The sequence below is a fragment of the Saccopteryx bilineata genome, chromosome 3, assembly GCF_036850765.1.
Source record: "Saccopteryx bilineata isolate mSacBil1 chromosome 3, mSacBil1_pri_phased_curated, whole genome shotgun sequence".
In the NCBI taxonomy this organism is placed as follows: domain Eukaryota; kingdom Metazoa; phylum Chordata; class Mammalia; order Chiroptera; family Emballonuridae; genus Saccopteryx; species Saccopteryx bilineata.
Window position 1 is genome coordinate 58,623,011 of NC_089492.1, and position 21,153 is coordinate 58,644,163.

At 38.4% G+C, this 21,153-nt stretch overlaps 1 protein-coding gene across 1 annotated transcript in view; it reads right to left on the reverse strand.

The window, feature by feature from the left end:
* Nucleotides 1–10,368: 10,368 nt before the first annotated feature.
* The window catches only part of CA8 (carbonic anhydrase 8), a 118,363-nt gene continuing 107,578 nt past the window's right edge, over nucleotides 10,369–21,153 (reverse strand). The window contains exon 9 of the mRNA XM_066266183.1: nucleotides 10,369–12,825. The gene's annotated coding sequence lies outside the window, so the exon portion shown is untranslated. The remainder of the gene's footprint in view (nucleotides 12,826–21,153) is intronic.

Here is a 21,153-nt window from a genome sequence, read left to right on the forward strand (position 1 = left end):
TTTGTGGCTACTAGTAAGTTCAGAATCTTTTGTCTCATTGGGAAATCTGTCAGGAATCAAAGGTGACTGGGGATGACTATACTGTAGGAACCTATCAAGGAGATTGAAAATACAGTCCTTACCTCTCAGGTCCTTCAATGCTACCTGGGAGGATTGGCCATGAGCACAATAATGTCTTTTAAGTTCAATTTTTAAGCAAGACATTGAACTAAAGAGTGCAATTACTCTTTTATACTTCTTAGATCCTAAGGAGTAATGTAAAACAATTGCGAATGACCCCCCCCCCCAAAAAAAAAGGAATGAGGGGCAGCTGCTTAACTTGCATCTGGACTCATCTGTTTACTAGATGAGTGACTCATGGAGGGAAGAAGAGCTTGGGTTGAGGGGAGGAGGCAGCCTCAGATACCTGCAATCAAGCCAGGTGGTAGAGCAGTCACCATCTTAGCTTGTCTGCTTCTTGGCCCTGATCTCTCTCCACCTGCCCACTGTGTGTACCCGGCAATATCTGCACCTATCCCAGAGTCTGCCCTTTAGGTGTTCAATAATTAACTTGCATATTGGATCCATTCCTTCTGGTAAATAAAGATCAAATTTATATTCTAGTTCTCAGAGTACTCCATTTGATTTCTTCACCCTGCCTTTTATTTTAACATTACTCCACTTTCTTGTATTTATTTAGATTCAGCTAAAATGGTCCATTCAACTCTGTATCAGAGCATGTCTCACCTTCATCACGCCTATTCTGTTGGTCTACATACCTGGAGGATCTCTTCTCCTCACCTACCTCTCCAATTTTGTCTTATGCCCCCCTTCTTCATGAAACATTCCCTCTTCACCTGAAGGTGTTCTTTTTCTTCTTTGAACATATAATTTGTGCCATCTCCATATAGCTTTAAGAAGATGCTCTGAATTATGTTGAATTTTCCTTACTACCAGCACACTAATCAACACACAAGAATTCAGTAAGGATTTGTTGAATAAATAAATGACACACCCTGTCCCCCTCACTGCCAAGGGAGAAATATCAGATGTTAACAATCATGTTTAATTAACAGCAATAGAGGAAGAAGAGAAACGAGTCAAAGGGCAAGGTTGAGCCACTTCACTTGGCTTTGCTACCTTTCCCATGCCATCTACAGCTCTCCTCTGTACACCCGTTCTGCTGTCCACCGGTCTCTGCACTTGTGGATACACAGATACCTGCTCACCAAAACACAGATATCCATCAGGATCCGCATTATATTAAAGACCAAGACAGACTATAGGACAAGCATTAAGTAAAATCATTATGATGGGCTTTTGTGACTTCAGAAACATGTAAACCTGAGTTTTTTCTATTTTCTGCTTCAAAGTGAGCCTGACTGTCATCCCAGCAACAACTACCCCCATTATAGGGACCCCTGTTAGTTGTACTGCTCCCCAGAATTCTCTACACCTCTAAAAATGCATCAATCATCCACACCCGTAAAAATGCTTTGCTTCAGGAATAATTTCATAATATTATATGGAGACATTTTAAGTGTTTCTGATGGGTGGAAATCCAAAGACATATAATAATATATGGCTACATAAATTTTACTAGTCATGACTAGAGATCATACATGTAAATAAGTGAAATGTATATTGAAAAAGCTTATCAATACTGATACAGTAAATTGTAGTTTTGTGATATAAATTTGTAAAAGAACAAAATAAAGTAGTTTCAACAGGGTAGGATTAATAAGGAATATGGGGAGATAGAATTAAAGGAGCTACTGTTGACACACACTTATACGCTGGCTCACTTCCCACAAACCCACATCCTGTCCAAAAAGCAACTTGTCCATTGTGTAAGAGTGAGAGTTTGGGTCCCAGAGAGACCATCCAGTCTGTCACTTAATTCTGTACTCAGTGTGCTACTGCAAAGAGTCCTGCCCATTTCCTAGCCGTGCAACTCAATAAGCCAGTAATTGCTAGTTTTTTAGAACCTTGTCTAAAATCCAGTTAAAACAAAGCTATTAAAATTTTAATGTTTTAGAACTACATTCAACAAATTCAGCAACTTATGGTTTATATGAATTGAATGACCATGTATTTTATCTGCTTCAAATTATCTTGCTAGAGAGTTCTCAGGCAGAAACTTTGGAAAGTTCTATTAGTGTTGTATGTTTTCCTGGTGGCTGAGGGCAACTGAAAATCTACCTCTGTGTACACACCAAGATGAAGCAAATAGTCCGTGCATGGCATTTGTTTGCCTTTGATGCACTATCATTATGAAACAGTCTGATTTATAAATGTAGATGGGCAATTGAAGAGCTCACTTTCATTCCCCCATCTGGTCCTATGAGATGCCTCATTAATGCGGGCAATGAACAGTCCACAGATGAGGTCCAAATGCTGACTCTCCATTAGAAGCAAAAAAGCAATGAGTGTTGATATTTAGTGGATGTAGAAAGTTCTCCAGACAGCAACAATTCCACTTACCTGCATGGTTTTTTAAACCTTTTTTTTTTTTTTTAATCTAAGTGGCTCTTGAAAACTAATATCCTTTCAGTTTCCATCTGAGATAAGAAAAGGTAGAAATGTTTAGTTTAATAATTAGCTAACTCACACAAAACTGTAAATGAATTGATTAAAAAAATGATACCTCATGTTAGCCAAATTTCATGTTACTGCATAGGAAGCCTGGTGTGCTGTGAGGTATTATGGGAGTTTATATTCAGTCAGATTCCAAGCAGAAAGTGACTTTTTACACCCAGAATGGTGATAAGTGTGACACTATCATTACACTTTGGAGAATACTGACATCATCGAAGAGAAGGAAGTTTCATAGAGGACACTGATACAGCTTACTGGACAGAGTAAGCCAGAGAGCTGTGGCCTCATGTGACCATTTTTACTAACAAGTCAACGTGGCAGCCATAGTCTGACAGAACTGCAGGGAAGAAAAGGAGCCTTCTGAAGGAACCCACTGAAAAAGGCTCAAGCCTCCCAGGCTGTACTTAGACAAGTACACCAGCTAAAAACCAAGAGTGATCAGTGCTTAGATAAAAATTGTAAGGAAGAATAAAGTAACTGACGTGGACAGAATCAATGTGCAACACAAAGGAAGGATCTAGAGAGAACCACGTTTGTTCACGTTGCCACAATGCTTCGGCACTAGGAACAGTTCCTTACTGAGGAGGAACTGCAGACTTGTACGCGAACCCACTGCCCCTTATTTATGATTTGTTGTGTGTAAGGAATGGGTATGAATGACTGACTCCCTTTACCAGCATGGGCATCAAAAACGGTCACACTGTTCATGTTTTGTCTAATGAGGCACTTGTCCCTCCACATACGCTTTAGTAGGAAGTCTAAGAACAGTCGTGGCAGCGTCTCCCTGAAGCTGTGCAAGCACCCAGCATATCCGAGGAAGCGGGTCTAGCCACTGTAGCATTATGGCTCCCAGAGCCCTCAGGGCATTCACGTTTCGCATTGTTATCCGAAGCTGTAGGGCAGGGGGTCCCCAAACTAAGGCCAGCGGGCTGCATGCAGGTCCCTGAGGCCATTTATCCTGCCCCCGCCGCACTTAGGGAAGGAGCACCTCTTTCATTGGTGGTCAGTGAGAGGAGCACAGGATGCGGATGCAGTACTCCTGGAGTACTGTATGTGGCAGCACCGCAAAGCGCTGCATCGCTCACGTACAGTACTACTTCCGGTGATGTGGGACTCACGCATCACGGCTCCGGGAGCGCGTCATATCACTTATTACGGCTAGCAGTGACAAATATGGAACCGGACATTGACCATCTCATTAGCCAAAAGCAGGCCCATAGTTTCCATTGAAATACTGGTCAGTTTGTTGATTTAAATTTACTTGTTCTTTATCTTAAATATTGTATTTATTCCTGTTTTGTTTTTTTAATTTAAAATAAGATATGTGTAGTGTGCATAGGGATTTGTTCATAGCTTTTTTTATAGTCCGGCCCTCCAACGGTCTGAGGGACTGTAAACTGGCCCCCTGTGTAAAAAGTCTGGGGACCCCTGCTGTAGGGGGTAGAGATCCTGACAAAATTCCAGTCTCAGCCCCCAAAATGCTGGAACCCATCCCAGGCCATGACCCTTTGTCTTTAGCTTCCACTGGGTGTCACAGGATCAGCCTGCCCCTCCACACATGGTGCACTGTGTTGTCTGGGTTTGGGGGGCCCTTACAAAGCAATGAACTCCCATGGGTTTCCCAAAATTCTAAATGCATAGAAGATTCTTGGCTCCCTCACTCCTATTAGGACTCTGTCCTGATGGAAACAGCTTCAACGCCACCCCAGAACTTTCCTAACCTAGGAGAAAGCCTCTTCCTCACAGTCAAAATTCTTCTCTGTGCCCTACCTCCAAGCAATGAGTGCCTCTTTGACTATATTTGCATGTGTAAGAGGGGTCCCTCCAGGGACTTGAAACACAGGGAAGTTGTAGCCTAAGCACAGGATAGCAGCCATGGTTAACCTTTTAAATATTTGTCAGAACCAACAGACAACAGCATACAAAATTACACATGGTTAGCACATATCCACTCTTCATTTCAGAGTATGGCTTCACTCATCTTCACAGATTCCTTCATCACCTTCCTTCCTTTAAGTATTTCGAGCACCTACTTGAAGTTGTTTCTTCCTAAAGAATACAGCTACTTTCGGTGTCTAGTTTGAGAGAAGAAAAAAAGTGAGGCAATGGAAGTAGAAGACTGTTCTAGTTCTTCAGTCTTTATAACGTTCTCAATATCATGAGAGATGTTAATATTTACTCTTTTGTAATATTGCTATTAGAGTTAGATAAAACCCACTTCTTGGTTTTGACTGAGGAATCAAAAGCTGAGACTGGGGGGCTTATCACTATCAATGATCTTAGATGTGAAGTGAGGTCTGGGAGCTCAGTTTGGCCCTGGATGCCAAGGGGCAGAACATAGAAGCATGTTCATGGCAACATCTCCAAGAAAAGTAGATAATGGATTGGCAAGCTGAGGTTGGCAGGCAGCCTTCCCACATAGTGCCCGTCAACTCCACGGGGGCGGGGATTGCCTGCCCCTTTATCACTATTATCACTATCTCCTGATACAGTGTCTGAAACTCTTTAAAGTGCTCAATAAACAGTTGTTGAATGAGTGAATGCATTCTCTATCAACTATTAAAACATAAGTATATGGTAAAAAGGCCTCTCTAATGTTTTAGATATTGCTATAAATTATGGAGTAATAATAGCACTTACTCAGATATTCCCATGAGTTTTAAAATAATGAAAACAAACACTTCAAAGTTTTTTAAGCATTGAGATTAAAGATAAAGAAACAGGCCCGATGAGATTAATTAAATATGTTGACCAAGGTCACACATTGCTGGCAGTACTCAGAGTCAGGAATCAAATCAAAGAGTCTGGCTTCCATCTATGCCTTGACTCTCTATAATTCTCATGGCCCCAGGACATGGTGTTAGCATAGAACGTATTATCTAAAGCTAGTCACAAAACTTTGGGACTGATGATACAAACGCCACTTTGAAGCATCTATATCAGGAATAGTTAACCTTTTTATACCTACCTCCCACTTTTGTATCTCTGTTAGTAGTAAAATTTTCTAACTGCCCACCAGTTCCACAGTAATGGTGATTTATAAAGTAGGGAAGTAACTTTACTTTATAAAATTTATAAAGCAAAGTTAAAGCATATAATAATAATTTACCAAGTACTTTATGATGAATTTTCGCTAAATTTGGCAGAATAAATCTTTATAAAACAACAACTTACTATAGTTAAATCTATCTTTTTATTTATACTTTGGTTGCTCCACTACTGCCCACCATAAAAGCTGGAACGCCCACTAGTGGGTGGTAGGGACCAGGATGACTACCACTGAGCTAAATCATTGACCTGTGTCCACTTGGTCATTGCTCCACAACAAGTCTGGCTTCGCGGGAATTCTCTACCCCTTTTGGGTGATCTTCAGGGCTTCTTTCATTTCTGCATTTACAAGAACATTTTCTTACCTTAGATCACCTTCTGCTCAGAGGCACTACAGACCTCCACTTGGCTGTATTGTGGCTCTCCCCACAGTTACGCTGCAGGAGATGTGCCACAGCTTCCTACGACAGATCTTCCTGCCTCACAAGAAGAGACTGGGAACTAACTACATAATGCTCTTGGGGAAAGTTTGTTTTCTTAAGTGTTGTGCAAGCCATTGGAAATATCCCAAAGGAATTAAAAATAAAAATACTTCAACAGATGCATAGGTTTGACAATACATATTTGACATCTTTTTCTTTCTGGTCAACATAAGGAAAGAAGGTTTCCCTTTGCTAAATCAGAGGACAGAATTAAGAAATGCCAGAAAGCGATTCTGTCATCCCGGCTGCTCTGTTTATAAAAGGTGCTTTAGAAAAAAAGAAAAGTTTCTTCTGGCTTAAATACTTAAACTAATTCCCATAACAGAGTGATTTTGTTCATTAAAATATATTTTCTACAAATGCATGAGATGGTAAAAATATAGACCAACTGTAAATAATCCAGAAGTAAGAAAAGGCCTTCAAAGATAGTACTGAAAACATGTGTCCTCTTGCCAGAGATGTGGAAGTTAGCAACAGTGGATCTTACAGTCTTCTCAGGGAGGCCCTGAGGACAGAGGACATGAAGCCAGAGCCCACTGAGAAATAATGCCATAATCAATGTCCATAACATGTTTTTAATATGTACTTTTGTGCAAGGACTGGCAGCAGTGGTGGGATTCAGCCGGTTCGCACCAGTTCGGCAGAACCAATACCTAATTTTTTGGTTGAGTTCAGTGAACCGATTGTTAAATGGGCACTTATAATCAGGGTCTTCTTCAAGGTGGGCACCTGGGCAGCCGCCCAATGTGGAAATCACAAATTTACATTCTTTACTTTTTTTTAACGTTCATCTGCACAACAGTGTGTTCTAAGTGCCCGTAGTAATGCTCATTCTGTCCAGAGGTGAAAAAATTGCAAGTGGAGATGCCAATCAAGAAGGAATATGGAAATATCTTAAATAACAGTTTTATTGGTTTTTTTGTCAGGTATTATTTAATATTTTTTCATTAATATTTTAAAGTTCTTTCTTATAACAATCTAGTTTTGTGTACCATTTATTGTTCTTATTTAAGTATTAAATGCATGAAATAATGAACTACCTTTTGATATATCAGTTTTTACACTTAAAATAGTCATTAGAGCAAAGAACCGGTTGTTAAATTATTTGAATCACACCACTGACTGACAGTAATAATGGCCCTAACCTCCATGGGATGGACTGTTCTTTGGAGTGAACTGGCCACCTGCTACTTGTCTCTCACAACAGAGAACCACTTAGGACATTTATTCACACTTATGTAAATGAGAAAATCACCTCCTTGGTGCCCTAGGAGTAGTAAATCCTTCTCCTGGGAAGATCAATTTACCCACAGGAAGAACTGTACTCACATTTCCTTCCTGTGGACTTAGAAAATAAAAACATGTGAATTTATAGGCTTTTCTTACCTGGTCCTTGTTTCTCCCAAACTGCTTTACATTTCCGGTTTTGTATGAATGTTGGGCTTGGCCATTGTGACCACTGAGCTAAAGAGCAGGAGCTGTAACCTTTCTGCAAAACTATCAGACGAGTCTTCACTAGACTTGCCTGTGAATTTTTTAATAGGGCCTCAAATATATTTATTGAATATCTGGAACTATTTTGCATAAATATAATTTCTAAATATAAGTAAGAGAAAAGAAATGGATGCTATACATTTGGGGTTTTTTTTGTTTTTGTATTAAGAGTATTGCACTCAAATGAGATTTGTTCAAAAAAATATTTGCAAGGAAATTTATTTAATATGACTGAAATTGCAAGGGGTCAATTTTCATTCCAGTCGTGTGTTGTAATAATGCTGTAGATTTCCTTTATGCCATAAAGAAGCATCTTTGTGTTAGAAAAGATAGAATGTTTTTTATGCAATGTATAGACTTTGATCTACATTTCATTAAAAAAAAATACCTTTGGGTCAGATTCTAATATAATTTCACAGGAAAATTCCTACTGAGGCTGACTGAATTCCAATAAAATTTGAAAGCAATTAAAGTTTAACACAGGAATTGTGCAGTAGACTTATTCTGGAAATGAATCAAGCCCAAAGGGAGTAAAACAAGCATATTCTGGTCTTTGGAACAGCTCAAAGAAATTTCTTAAGTTCTACTGACTCACTAAAACTAGTGTTCCAGTTGAGGAGGAAAATCATTACAAGGCAGTAGTTTATGTAGATTGACTTGAGTTTCAGAAATTAAAAAGTTTCTGAAAACTCCAACAGCATCATTTCCAAATGGGTATTCTTATACAACTCAAAATATAAAATTTCCAGTGTGCCTGATTAAAATGTAATCTACATCTGATACAACACAAACTTTCCAATTTAAAATCCTTCTTTCTGTATTGTTTTTATCTTTCTTTTAAAAAGTGCCTGAAGGGTCTAACCACTTCATTATCTCAGTGAAAGCCAGTTAAAAGTTTCCTACCAGAAATACAGCAGGAAACAACTCCAGACAAAGGAAAGGAGGCTGGAAACAGGAAAGCATGTTCCTGTGCGCATATCCTTAGGGGCCGAGTCTCATCAGTATGTAATGCCTTTTCTTCTTCATCACACTCTATACGATGACCCAAGATAATATTCTGCACTAAATTAATATAGGTTACTTTTCGATGATGGCAATATTAGCCATATCAATGTTTTTCAATAAAAGTGGATCGATTCTAAGGAAAAGGAGGTTTTGTGGATGTCTGTTTGTGCACATGCTTACTTGGGGTTCAGTTTGTAGAGTTAAGACATGAAAAGCATCCATCGGCACTGAATGAATTGTTTTAAATTAATTAATTAGAGAAATAAAATGGTGAAATAAAGTTGCAGAGTAATGAATAAGGTAATGACAGATATGTCCACTCATTTTCATTTTAGGAAAAGCATAAGTCTACCCTGCATTACAATGTTGATATATACTACACAGAGTTTTGAAAAGTGGGCTTATTCACAGGAACATGCCAAGAGGGGACGGACAGCCTGGCATCTGGAGTCCTGTGCTGCCCAAAGGACAAACGCTGCATCCAGATGGCAGCATGAGGCCTGCAGGTCGGCCGCCCCAGGGTAGCGCCATAGCTGGTGAGAGAAAAGGGGATTTAAAGTGCCTGGACGTGCTCCTAAGGACAGACATATAGCCAGTGGGGAAACATTTACAGAAGAAAACCTCCTAAACCCCAATAAGAACAGTGTATTTGGAATCTGAGCCACAGACTTACTCCTTGCTTCCTACTCTCGCAAACTGTCATGATTAAATCTCCTCTTCAGGTGGGTATAGTCAGGATGGGGCTCCTTCTCCCTCAGCCCCCAACTGAGGACCATTAAAAAGGCTGCAGGGGCTACATCCCTGCAGACAACAACCACGAGCGCTCGTGTTGCACACAGCCCCCACTCACAGAGTGGAAGGTCTACTAATGCACGTGGAACACTCTCCAGGATAAACCGTGAAACAAGCCTAAATGAACTGGAAAGGATTGAAATCATGCAATATGTTACTGACCACAATGCAGGGAAGTTATAAATCAATTAACGGAAATCTGGGAACTCATAAATATGTAGGAATTGAGCAACACGTGCCTAATAACCACTGGGTCAAAGAAGAAATCACAAGGCAACTTAGACAATACTTTGAGATGAATGACAACAAAATATAACGTACCAAACTAAACAGCTAAAGCAATGCTCAGAGAAAAATGTATAACTGTAAATGGCTATATTAAAAAAAGATCTCAAATCAATAACCCAACCTTTCATCTTAAAATATTCCCAAAAAAGGGACAAACTAACCCAAAGCAAGTAGAAGAAGGTAAATAGTAAACATTAGAGCAGAACTTAACGAATTTGAAGCTAGAAACAAAGAGGAGAAAACCAAAAAAAAATCAGATATTGGTTCTCTGACAAGAGCAACAATATTGGCTAGCCTTCAGCTAAACATACCAACAACAAAAAAAGAGAGAGAAAGAAAAGAAAAAAAGAGAAGGCTCAATTATCTTAACTGACAAAACTGAGAAAAATATGACTTTACACATGATCAGGTACATTAATTACCACAACTCAGAAGTGATTTTAGATGTGTAAGCTATGTGGAAAACACCTTCATTTGTTAGGTAAACAAAATTTACCCCAAGTTAAATTTCTGGATCTTTGAAATGTGTCCTTCATCCCTAGTTAACTCCCCCCCTCCCCCCGCAACTCTCGTTCCTGCTTTAAGAGACTCCTTCCCCCTTTCAGGTCGGTGACACATCTACTAGTTTTCCTTCCCAGGCCACCATCAAAATGGCAGAGATGGGATATCAGTTCTTTGCACTTTTGCTGATTGACAGATTGCCTTTTCAAATTCTTTCCGACAAAAGCATCATTATAAACAGCTTCACGGTCTGGCTCTGAGGCACCTAACTGCAGAAAGAGGGCGTTTTCTGTGTTAAAGAATACTCAGCTTCCACACAGTCTCAACAACAGATACCACACAATGAGCCAAGTGGGTCATTTTAGTCCTTTGACTCAGAAAATACACAGCAAATAAAGATGGTTCCTCAATTACATATGTATAAATATTATACGTATATATAATATACACACACATACATTTATATATATACTGAAGAGGAAAAAGGAAAATGCGAGACACTTGCTATCAGGCTGAAAGTCATTTGAATTTGTTTCTGTTGTTATGTTTGTTTATTTTGCATTCTTAAGGGACAGATCATTGGAGACCACAAGAAGCATCAGAAGTTCGGTCCAGGAACAGCCTCTGGCAGCTCCACACCAACCACAGCCCAGAACAGAGAGGCCGGTGCCTGGAAACTGTTTCACTTCAGGGCCTGGACCAGGGTCAACCAAAGGCCCAGCAGCACTGCCATTTGGCCTCTCCTTCATGAAAGGCTTCAGTTTGTCTTTGCTGTAGACTACAAGTGAAGCTATACCTGCAGTCAGTATTTGGCAAGTACAAGGCATCCTCGGGTTACAATACAGTTCCATTCCTACGACAGTGATGTCATTTGAATTCTGGTGTAAGTCAAAGCACACCCTAGCCTATCACAAATGAAACACTTGCACTTTGAACAGTCCAAAATGGTAAGGGTAAGCATACTATAGGATGCCAACTCATATGCTGCGTTACTGCATATTCTCCTGCTGCACACAACCAGACTAGTTCGCCCACGTAGTCCTTAAGTATGACGCTAACAGTGTAAGCCAAAACACTCACGTATCAATTTTTTTAAGTTTTTATGTGAGTGAGCGTCATAAACTCGAAACATCATGTCGAGACTGTCGTAAACCAAGGACCCGCTGTTCGTGGTTTGTCAGTTTTTTCTGTAAGATAAATGTTTAAATATGCCAGTTTGTGTAACTATGCTTTGTCACTTCTTCATCTCTGTATACGTGACAAAAACCATGGAAATGAAGAGCCCAAGCTTGCTCTGCCTCCCGAGACTCCGCCTGATGCCACCCTGGTGTGGTCCAGGGCTCCCACAATCCAGAGCCCTTCACAAGACTCCACTTTCCCTCACTGCTAGAGCTCTGCTCCTTCCCTTCCTGCCCAAGGCTCCTCTGTGAACTTTCTACACTTCTGATCTCTGGGATGCTTGCGATGATTTTTACTTGAATTTAAAGCTCTCATTATTACAACCTCTACCTAACACATTTAAGTTTCTCAATATATGCTTATTCCACCTGTATTATTCCTATTTCTAACTTAGATATTTTGCATCACAGAATCCCTCCAAATTGGGACTATATTATTGAAGTACTAGTTTTACAACAATAATCATAACAACAAACATTTATTTAAGCACTAAACACTTGCATTGCCCCAGGCACTCTACTATTTTACATAAATTATCTCATTCTGTCACACTTAACTATATATGAGTATATGCTTTAATTTGTTGGTAGCACTTAAATTTAAAATAGAGATATTGTTGGTTACCTTTGAAAGAAACATCTCAATATACTGAAGACATGAAATCCACAGAATAAAATATTTTGAAGTCCTACAGAATGTGTAACACTAAATTATTATTATATAGATACTATTAAATTTATGTTTCTATCATGGGGAAAAAAAGCTATTCAGGGTACCAACTTTTTTTTGTCCCAGAAACCAAAGCTTCTAATATGTCAAATAAATATGATTAGATTCATATCTTCAAATAAATCCTTTTACTGAGAAAGTTCTATATAAAGTGAGTATTATGTTTTTGCATCAACTCCCAAACTGTTTTCCATAATAACCAGCCTGACATCCATTGTGGTCTGAAGGCTGAAACATAACATGAAATATAGTTCTTACTAATCTTTTACACCCCATTTTGAAGCTGTATGCTTTTCTTGATCAAAACTCTTATTTTATTATCAAGAATTACATTATTCTCCAAAGGAGTAAATTTTCTGTTGGAGACAGAAAATGAAGGATTACTAATGCCAAAAATGTGTTTTTCCTGTCTCAACATTAATACATGATATATATTCATATTAATAACAACTCTGAAAGCTAGTTTCATTTCTTCTACATATAAGCAATAAACACTATGTGTAAAAATATGAATACTACCAGGGAAGATGTGGATATAGACTCTGGGGTTTCTTTTGAATGTACAGCCATTGCTAATATTTCATTAGAGTATGTGTACAGGCAGCTGAGAATGTCCATCGAGGCTGGATTAGATGAAGACAAACAATGCAGGCTTTCAGGTAAAACCGAAGCTGTGGCTCAAAAGTTTCCGTTTCTCATCCAAGGGCACTATGGGACCACTGTCTTCCTCCTTCATGCAAAAAGAATGAGTCAATTATGTTACTGACATTCCTCCCCAGCAGACTGAAAAGTCTTTTTACAGTCCAACTAGAGACAGTAAAAGCTAAAAACTTCGTAAGAAAATTTAGAAACTTCAAAATATCTCAGGTTTGCCACCTCTGTAAAATTTTCTGCAAAGTTTACTGTGATTTTATTGGTATGGCAGAATCTATTAATGCAAAATTTCATAGAAGCAAATACTTTACACCAAAATCGAGCAACAAAAAATGAACACATCACATTTAATAATAAAGCTTTCAGCTACTGTCATTAATTTTGTGTAACAAACACAGATAGTAACCACTTGAGCACAAAAACCACTTCTTTCTGGTCCCAGATAACTTTACAATTCTATTAAATAAATGCATATATAACAAATGGAGAATAATACATAAAATAATAGTACTTTGCAAGGTCGTGAATTTCCCATTTAGGAAAACGACATCAGCTTTTAGTTTAATAGTAACCCCTCCTGTTGCCTGAGATGGGAGAGGTGAAACTGACACTCCTGTACAGTAGCTAAAGGACAACGGGCCCAATTTTTTGAACAATAGAATATCTATTAAAATTCATAATGCATATACTTTTGACCTGGAATTACACTTCTAGGAGCTCATCATACATATATAAACATCCAATCATGCAAAAACTTAATGTGTACCAATTATACAAGAACTTTATGTGTAGGGACATTCGCTGCAGAAAAAAAACAAAAACTGGAGATAAACCAAATACTGTATTTCTCCATGTATAAGATGCTCCCATGTATAAGACATATCTTAATTTGGGGGCCCAAAATTTGAAAAGAAAAAGTATTACATAAAGTTACTGAACTCAGGTTTTATTCATCATAAAATTCATACAACTTTCATCGCTGTCAAAACTCCCATCCATTAGCTTGTCCTCATCTGTGTCTGATGATGAATCAGTCTTTAACAATGAGTGCAAATACAAGCACAAAAAAAAAAATGGGAAATGCAAGTAAAAAATCTACAACCACTGTATAAGATGCACCCAGTTTTTAGACCCCAAATTTTTCAAAAAAGGTGCAACTTATACATGGGGAAATATGGTAACTTCCTTCCTTAAGGAATTATACAATAGGCTGTACTTTAAAATTGTCCATGTATGGTGTATGTGTATGTGCCTATACATATATACAAACCCATGTCCACACATGAATGCATATGTACATATTTATTATATATCATTTCTGAAACAATTTATTAAAAAATATTTATAATGCTGGAGTATTTATTTCCAAACTACATTTCAAATAAAATAATCATGACCAAATCCTAAAGAGTATGTCTCAAAGATATGATTGCCAAGGTAAAACAGGACACCGTTGTTGTATATACCTGATAATTATAACCCATGTGATGAGCAAACAGCCACTCTGAGTTGCTATTTAGGCATTTCATGGTATGACAACCCTGCTCACACCCTGAATCTGGACATTTAAGATAAAGACTGAAGCTTAGAATTGCCACCATCAGTTCCCGCCTTGCCTTCCCAGAGCACCTTTTAAAATGATCACGCAGAGTTGAGCCTGTGAAAAAATTAGTGACCGCCGCACCAACCTCCTTATAAGTTGCCTGCTAACCTGCTATCTCCTGCTCGCTCAGGACCTGGGACAGAGGACTGCCTTTTCCAAGAATCACTACACTCCATTCTGAGATCTAATTGGTATAAACCTTGTGACTTTGTTTTTTTTTTGTGTGTGTGTGTATTTAAACTATGTGTTCAATCAAAATGGTCCCTGGGTTTTCACTTCCCCAAGTGGGAGCTCAGATGCTGAACATGAGTGGGGGTTGTGCCTCCTCCTCCAGCAAGTCATAATCTGCATAGGCATCTAAACACTTCCAACAAATTATAAATCAAAGTGACTGACATGAAATTGACTGACAATCAAAACTGTAAAGCCACAGCACTGCAGAGCTAAAAGGTGCCTAGAGGTCATGATGTATAAATTTTCCACAAAAGAATTATAATCTGAAGTCCAGTTTTCTCAAATGTGTTCCACATAACTCTAGAAGTAAACTGGAAAAATGAATCCATGTTCGGAAAAATTGCAGAAATGCTGGTTAAATATAGTAAAATATAGTTATTCCATATAAAACCATCTCAGAGTCTCTAATATGCTAACATGAACTGTAAATCCCCAAAAGAATACTACATACAGCATTATCCAAATTTATGTGGAGAGTCACACCCTGATTTAACAAACATCTTGATGTCTAAATGCCCTGCAGAACACACTAAGAAATGCTAGTCTAGAAACAAATACTCCACATTTATAAAAAGTAATAAAATTTGGCACTCTCCCTCCCAGGAGCATGCCCATTAGTTCCCTTCCCCCTCTTCCTCCCTCTTAGGCATGCATTTTCTAAACTCTAAGGGTCCCCATGAGACTTGGACCAGAGAAGCAGTGGGCAGCTCGTCCCTGGCTAACCCCCTGAACCAGTCTTTAAGGATTCCTTTTCTCCAACTTTCCAATGAGCCAAAGCAGCCTGCCAAGGCTCTCCTGTTGCTTTTTCGATCCTAAACCTTTCCTTGTTTCACTGTCCTCAGCTTTTTTTTTTTTCACAGAGACAGAGAGAGAGAGTCAGAGAGAGGGATAGACAGAGAGATGAGAAGCATTAATCATCAGTTTTTCATTGCGACACCTTAGTTGTTCATTGATTGCTTTCTCATACGTGCCTTGACCGTGGGGCTACAGAAGACTGAGTAACCCCTTGCTCAAGGCAGCGACCTTGGGTCCAAGCTGATGAGCTTTGCTCAAATCAGATGAGCCCGCGTTCAAGCTGGCAACCTTGGAGTCTCGAACCTGGGTTCTCTGCATCCCAATCCAATGCTCTATCCACTGCACCAGTGCCTGGTCAGGCTCACTGTCCCCAGTTTTAATAAAGGTATTCTCAAAATTAAAAACAAATAAATAAATATAATGAAATTTCATTTTAAGACCATATCTAAACATTCTAAAAATTAAGTTATTATGGTCCAAAATATCAACTAAACAAAATATAAGTAAATAATTATGCACTCACTCTAATAATAAAGGTCATGTCTTAACCCAAAGCATTTTAACATTGACCATACATCCACATGGCAGTCGACCCATGTGTTGGCTGATGTCTCATTCATTTTTACAGTATTTCAAAATATAATTATTTCAAAATAAAATCATTTAGATTCATTTTTTAAATTATTTTCCTTCTATTAAATTTATTGGGGCAACACTAACAAAATGATGCAGGTTTCAGGTGAACGATTCTACTACATATCACCTGTACACTGTGTTGTGTGTTCACCACCACCCCAAGTCAAGTCTGTGTCCATCACCATTTATCCCCCCATCCTCTTGTCCTCCTCCACCCCCCCACCACCTCCAACTTCCGTAAATGCTGAATGAATTCTAATGTACCTGAGTGTGAACTCTGCTGGTGAATTTAGGCACTCACTTGGCTAAAATCTTGCTCTCAGAAGAAACTAAAGATAATACCCTATGTTTATTGAGCTTTTCCTACTTTACAGTTTTCAAACAAAGAAAATGTCACTTCCCGGTGCAAGGAAGTATGAAAATTATCTTGATATTAGTTCCACTCAAAGAAAGACGCTTGATCTTGTTCCCTGCAGATACCAGATTACTTGTTAAATGTTTCAGCTGATCACAATTTGGGGTATGGTTTAGAATCAGGGGGACCCAAGTCTAATCTCAACTCTGCCAGCCATCAACTTGCTATAAATTTCTAGGCAATCTACCTGTCCCTTCTGAGCCTCATGTAACAATATCTACCTCATATGGATTGTGTGAGAATGTAATATGACAACAGATAAGATATAATCTGACAACAGTGCCTCCAAGGCATATAACTGAACTACTGGTGACAATTTCAGTTAATTTTATAGATACCTCACTAGCTGAAAATTGAACTACAGTACTGGCTGGTCTATTATTTTCTGTAGCCGGTGTTTGAAATTTACTTTTTAGCATTTCAGAGAGAGCTTTCATAGGATGGAACCATACTTGGTCTCATTCACAGTGTTCCCAAGGTCCAGCACAATATTTGGCTCAAGGCAAACACTCCAAGAAAATGCACAGTAGCCTGACCTGTGGTGGCACAGTGGATAAAGCATAGACCTGGAATACTGAGGGTGTCTTTCAAAACCCTGGCCTTTCCTGGTCAAGTTACACACAGGAAGTAACTACTGCAATTTAATGCTTCTGCTTCTCCCCCTCCTTTTCTCCTCAATCTAATAATAAATAAATAAGTAAAAAGAGAATGCATAGTGTTTGTGTTTGTGTGTGTAGGTACAAACATTTTTAAAGGTGTAACAAAATGACAATGACAATTGCTCCTATTTGTATTTATTTGCCTCAAAATGATACATGCACACAGTTTAAAGGGTTAAATGATTCTATAAGGTTTGTTAGGAAAACTATCGTACATCCCATACAGCACCAATTTCCTCTTCCATTAGCACCATAAAGCTAAGTAGCGTGATTGTATTTATTGCTCCTTTTCAAATTTCTGTTTTAGTATTATCTGTTGACTTTCCCCATGGAGAATGAAGATGTGGCCCTCTTTCCTCCTGTTAGCCCCAACCCCACACACATTAACACCCCCATACACTTAAACCTTCCCCTTCACCCATTTTCCCAGTATGGCTATATAGTAACTATGGCTGGATCAACATTCAGCTTTTAGTATTGCAATGATTTAAATATTTTCAGAGCTAAGCTATGTGTATTAATATATCAGTAACTCTCCTTTCCTGCACAGTTTTTTGTTTTCTCTGGAATTAATAATTATCTAGGCTTGAGTACCATAGCTTCCTAGGTACTCAACTCAAAACTACCTACCAATTGCCTGATTCTACTCTCAGAAAGTTAAAGACATAATGCAGTCTATAAAATCTCACCTTCCTAAGAAAACTCTTCCAGAACCTTCTCATCTGCTCACATCTGGACTGACACCCTTTCTGCCTACAACCTCACCTCATCTCTACTCCAGCAACCTCCTTTGCCTTTCTTTTGTTTGATCTCCTGTTTCCTGAATCTCACATCTGTTTTCTTGGCTTACTCCATTTCAGTGAAGCACATCTTCCAGCAGTTCCCTGTGCAGTAAATTTTCAGTGACTTTGATACCTGAAAATGACTCTGAGAAGTCATCTCAAATTGAAAGTTTGAACGGGTAAGGAATTTTTTGAGGGAGTAAGAAATTTTAAGTGGGTTTTACTATTCCCTCAGAATTCTGAGAGTCATCCTTCACTGACTTTTAGCTTCCAGCATGCTGTTGAGATGTCTGATATTCACATCCAAGGTTCTTTGATTTTTTGACCTGCTTTTCTTTTTCCCCCAGTGCCCAGAAATTTCACAGTGATAGTGCCTTGGTGTGAGTACATTCTGATGTACTGTGCTGGAAATTCAGTACGTCCTTTACAATTTGTAAAATTATGCCCATGAGTTCTAAGAAAATGTTTGGAACAATTTTGTTGCTGGTTCCTCGTCTCCATTTTCTCTGTTTTCTCTCTACTTTTACTATTATTTGGATAATGGAGCTCCTAAATTGGTTCTCCAATTTTATTTTATTCTCTTCTGCTTTTGCTCTACTTTCTAAGAAATTTCTTTAATTCTGGTTTCCAGTTCTGCTATGAAAATATTCATTTCTGCTTTCATGATTTCAGTTTCTTAATAGCACCCCAGTCCCATGTCATGGTTGCAACTTCTTCCCTTCCCTCCCTGAGGCTCTGGATGATTACCTTTCTGAAGTTTTCTCTTCCTAAGTATTTATTCTTACACCTTGTCTTCTTCTTTTGTTTTGGACTCTTACATGTTACAGGCTTTCTTCAAATATCCTTAAATGCTCAAAGCTAAGGAAAGGAACAACCACTCCAAGAAGCCACAGGTTCCAAGCACACAAGGGTCTCACCACAGGATGAGCCGGTGGGGCTATTTCAGTAGAGAAGTACCTGAGTGTCGGATTCTCCAGAAAGATCCTTCCAGCCACCTGTCTGGGTACCGGCCTTTCCACCAATACATTGGAGGCCAAGTGGGGGAGAAGGGAGACACAAGTGGGGATGGTATTTGATTACCTTCTTTTCAGTGCGGTATCCTGATCCTGACCAATTGTGCTTATGTCCCCTAATAGATACTCTTCGTCATCTCCAGAGGGTATCTCCATGTACCCACTAAGGACTGGGAAAGGATTTCGAGATGTAAGTGCTTCTCAAACAGCTTGTAACCAACACAGATGATGTGAGCCTCCTTTCACTCCAACTTCTAGTAATACTGTTGCCGCGAGTTCCTGAGACTTTGAGGGAGTCTCTCATATCAACAGGTCTGTTCCTCCCATATGCTAAATCCATTACCACACACCCATCTGCTTCCAGTTTGCACAATACTGTTGCTGTTGTCTCCTCTTTTGTTTTCGCCATCCTTGTAGTTTAGTGCACTTAAAAAAATGTTTCCTGTTATGTTACTACAATTTGTGATGGAAACAAAATTAACTGCCTATGTTTAATGGATTATCACTATGATAAAACTTCTTTTTTATATATTTGTGTATTTTCTAAAGTTTTCACAATATAACTAAATTCCTTGGTAACTGGTTTAAAGAAATGACATTTTGAACATATAAAGGTAATAAGGCTGACTTTATCTCCTTTGGAACTTTGTCCAAATACACATTTATCTATTCATAAATAATTAGAAAACTATAAAAGGAAATGTTCTATTATACAATGATCATTGTCCATAATGAGACTTTGAAGTATGGCCATATTTTAAGAAGTCTTCTAAATTATCAGCTATTCTAATATAATTATCAGGTGCCATCTTTCATGTGACTATTTCTGAACCTTAAATTATCTTCTACCAGGAGACCTTTGGGAATAAGTGCAAATCAAATCATTATTGGAGAATTTCCTGAAAGGTATCAAAACTAAAAAAGCACAGGTGCACACATATTCTTGTTCTCAAAGGCCACTGCAGGTCACAGGGTTTCAATGTGTCTGGCTCAGTTCATTGATAACACACTAGAGCATCCCTCTTTAAGATAACTCAATGTAAAATCTCCCCCCAAAAAGAGTCTTTTAAGAAATAGCTATATATTAGACATAAGGACTCTCTCTTTCAATATGGTCTATTTCTCCTGTGCGCTAGTAGAACCCTCCCTCTGGGAGGTTTCTATACACGGCTGCTTTTGTTTTAAATTAGCTGTGTACCTGATTTACTCCCAACACTAGACTAAACTCCATCAGGGAGTGTTTATGTCTGATTATGTTTATATTTTCACACAGCCACCTAAATGCTGTCATACACAAAACAGGAGGTTAAAAATAAATGTCCTTCATTAAAAGCAAGGGCATATAGCTACCTTCTTTTTCAATATACCCACTGGAAACAGTATGTGGTCATGAGGGAAAAAATAAAGTCAGAAAGAAAGAGGTCAAGAGCAACAAATGCTTTTGAAGATTTAAAGAAAAGAATGAGAAAAATACCTCTGAATTTGGAAATAGAAATCCAAGTATATCGGAAATAAGAAAGGGGTACTAGACATCACTGTTAATTTATTTGACATTGTTCTGAAATTACTAGATGGTGCAATAAAACAGCAAGTATTAAAATTAGAAAGGAGATAAAATTCTCACTTACAGATGTGATCATAATCTGTTTAGAAAACTCAAAACAATCAGCTAAATATTACTGAAAACCATAGAAAAGATTAGTAAAAAAGTCAAGCAATAATAAAATAATAACCTTAAACAATTATTTTTTCAATGAAATGATATTAACCAATATAAAAATGTAATGGAAAATGACACTAATCAAAATTGGTTAATTATAACAACAACAATATTAGAAATAGCTCCCATCTGTTGAATGCTAACCCTTTGCTAAGGACTGCCCTGTGTATTTTACCATGTTTCATTTAATCCTCAGAATATCTCTAAGAGGCTTGACCCTAAGTGCCTCCACTTCATTAGGAGGAAACTGAGGATGGAAGAATGTCAGTTTGCCCAGGCCAAGGGGAGCAAATGGGATGTGCTCCTCATCAGGCTCCACCCCAGGCTGGCTCCAGAGCCCAAATGCATATCATAGAGTCAATTTAGTAAGAAGAGAGAACTATACAATGTGTAAAGAACAAAAACAAACTTCAATAAACATAGATCTGTGCATTGTTCCTTGAAAAAAAAGATTAAACACTGTAAGGATAGCAATTCTTCTCAAATTACTCTATATACTCAATGCAACCCAAATGACACATTCTAACAAGATTTTTTTCCTTTCATT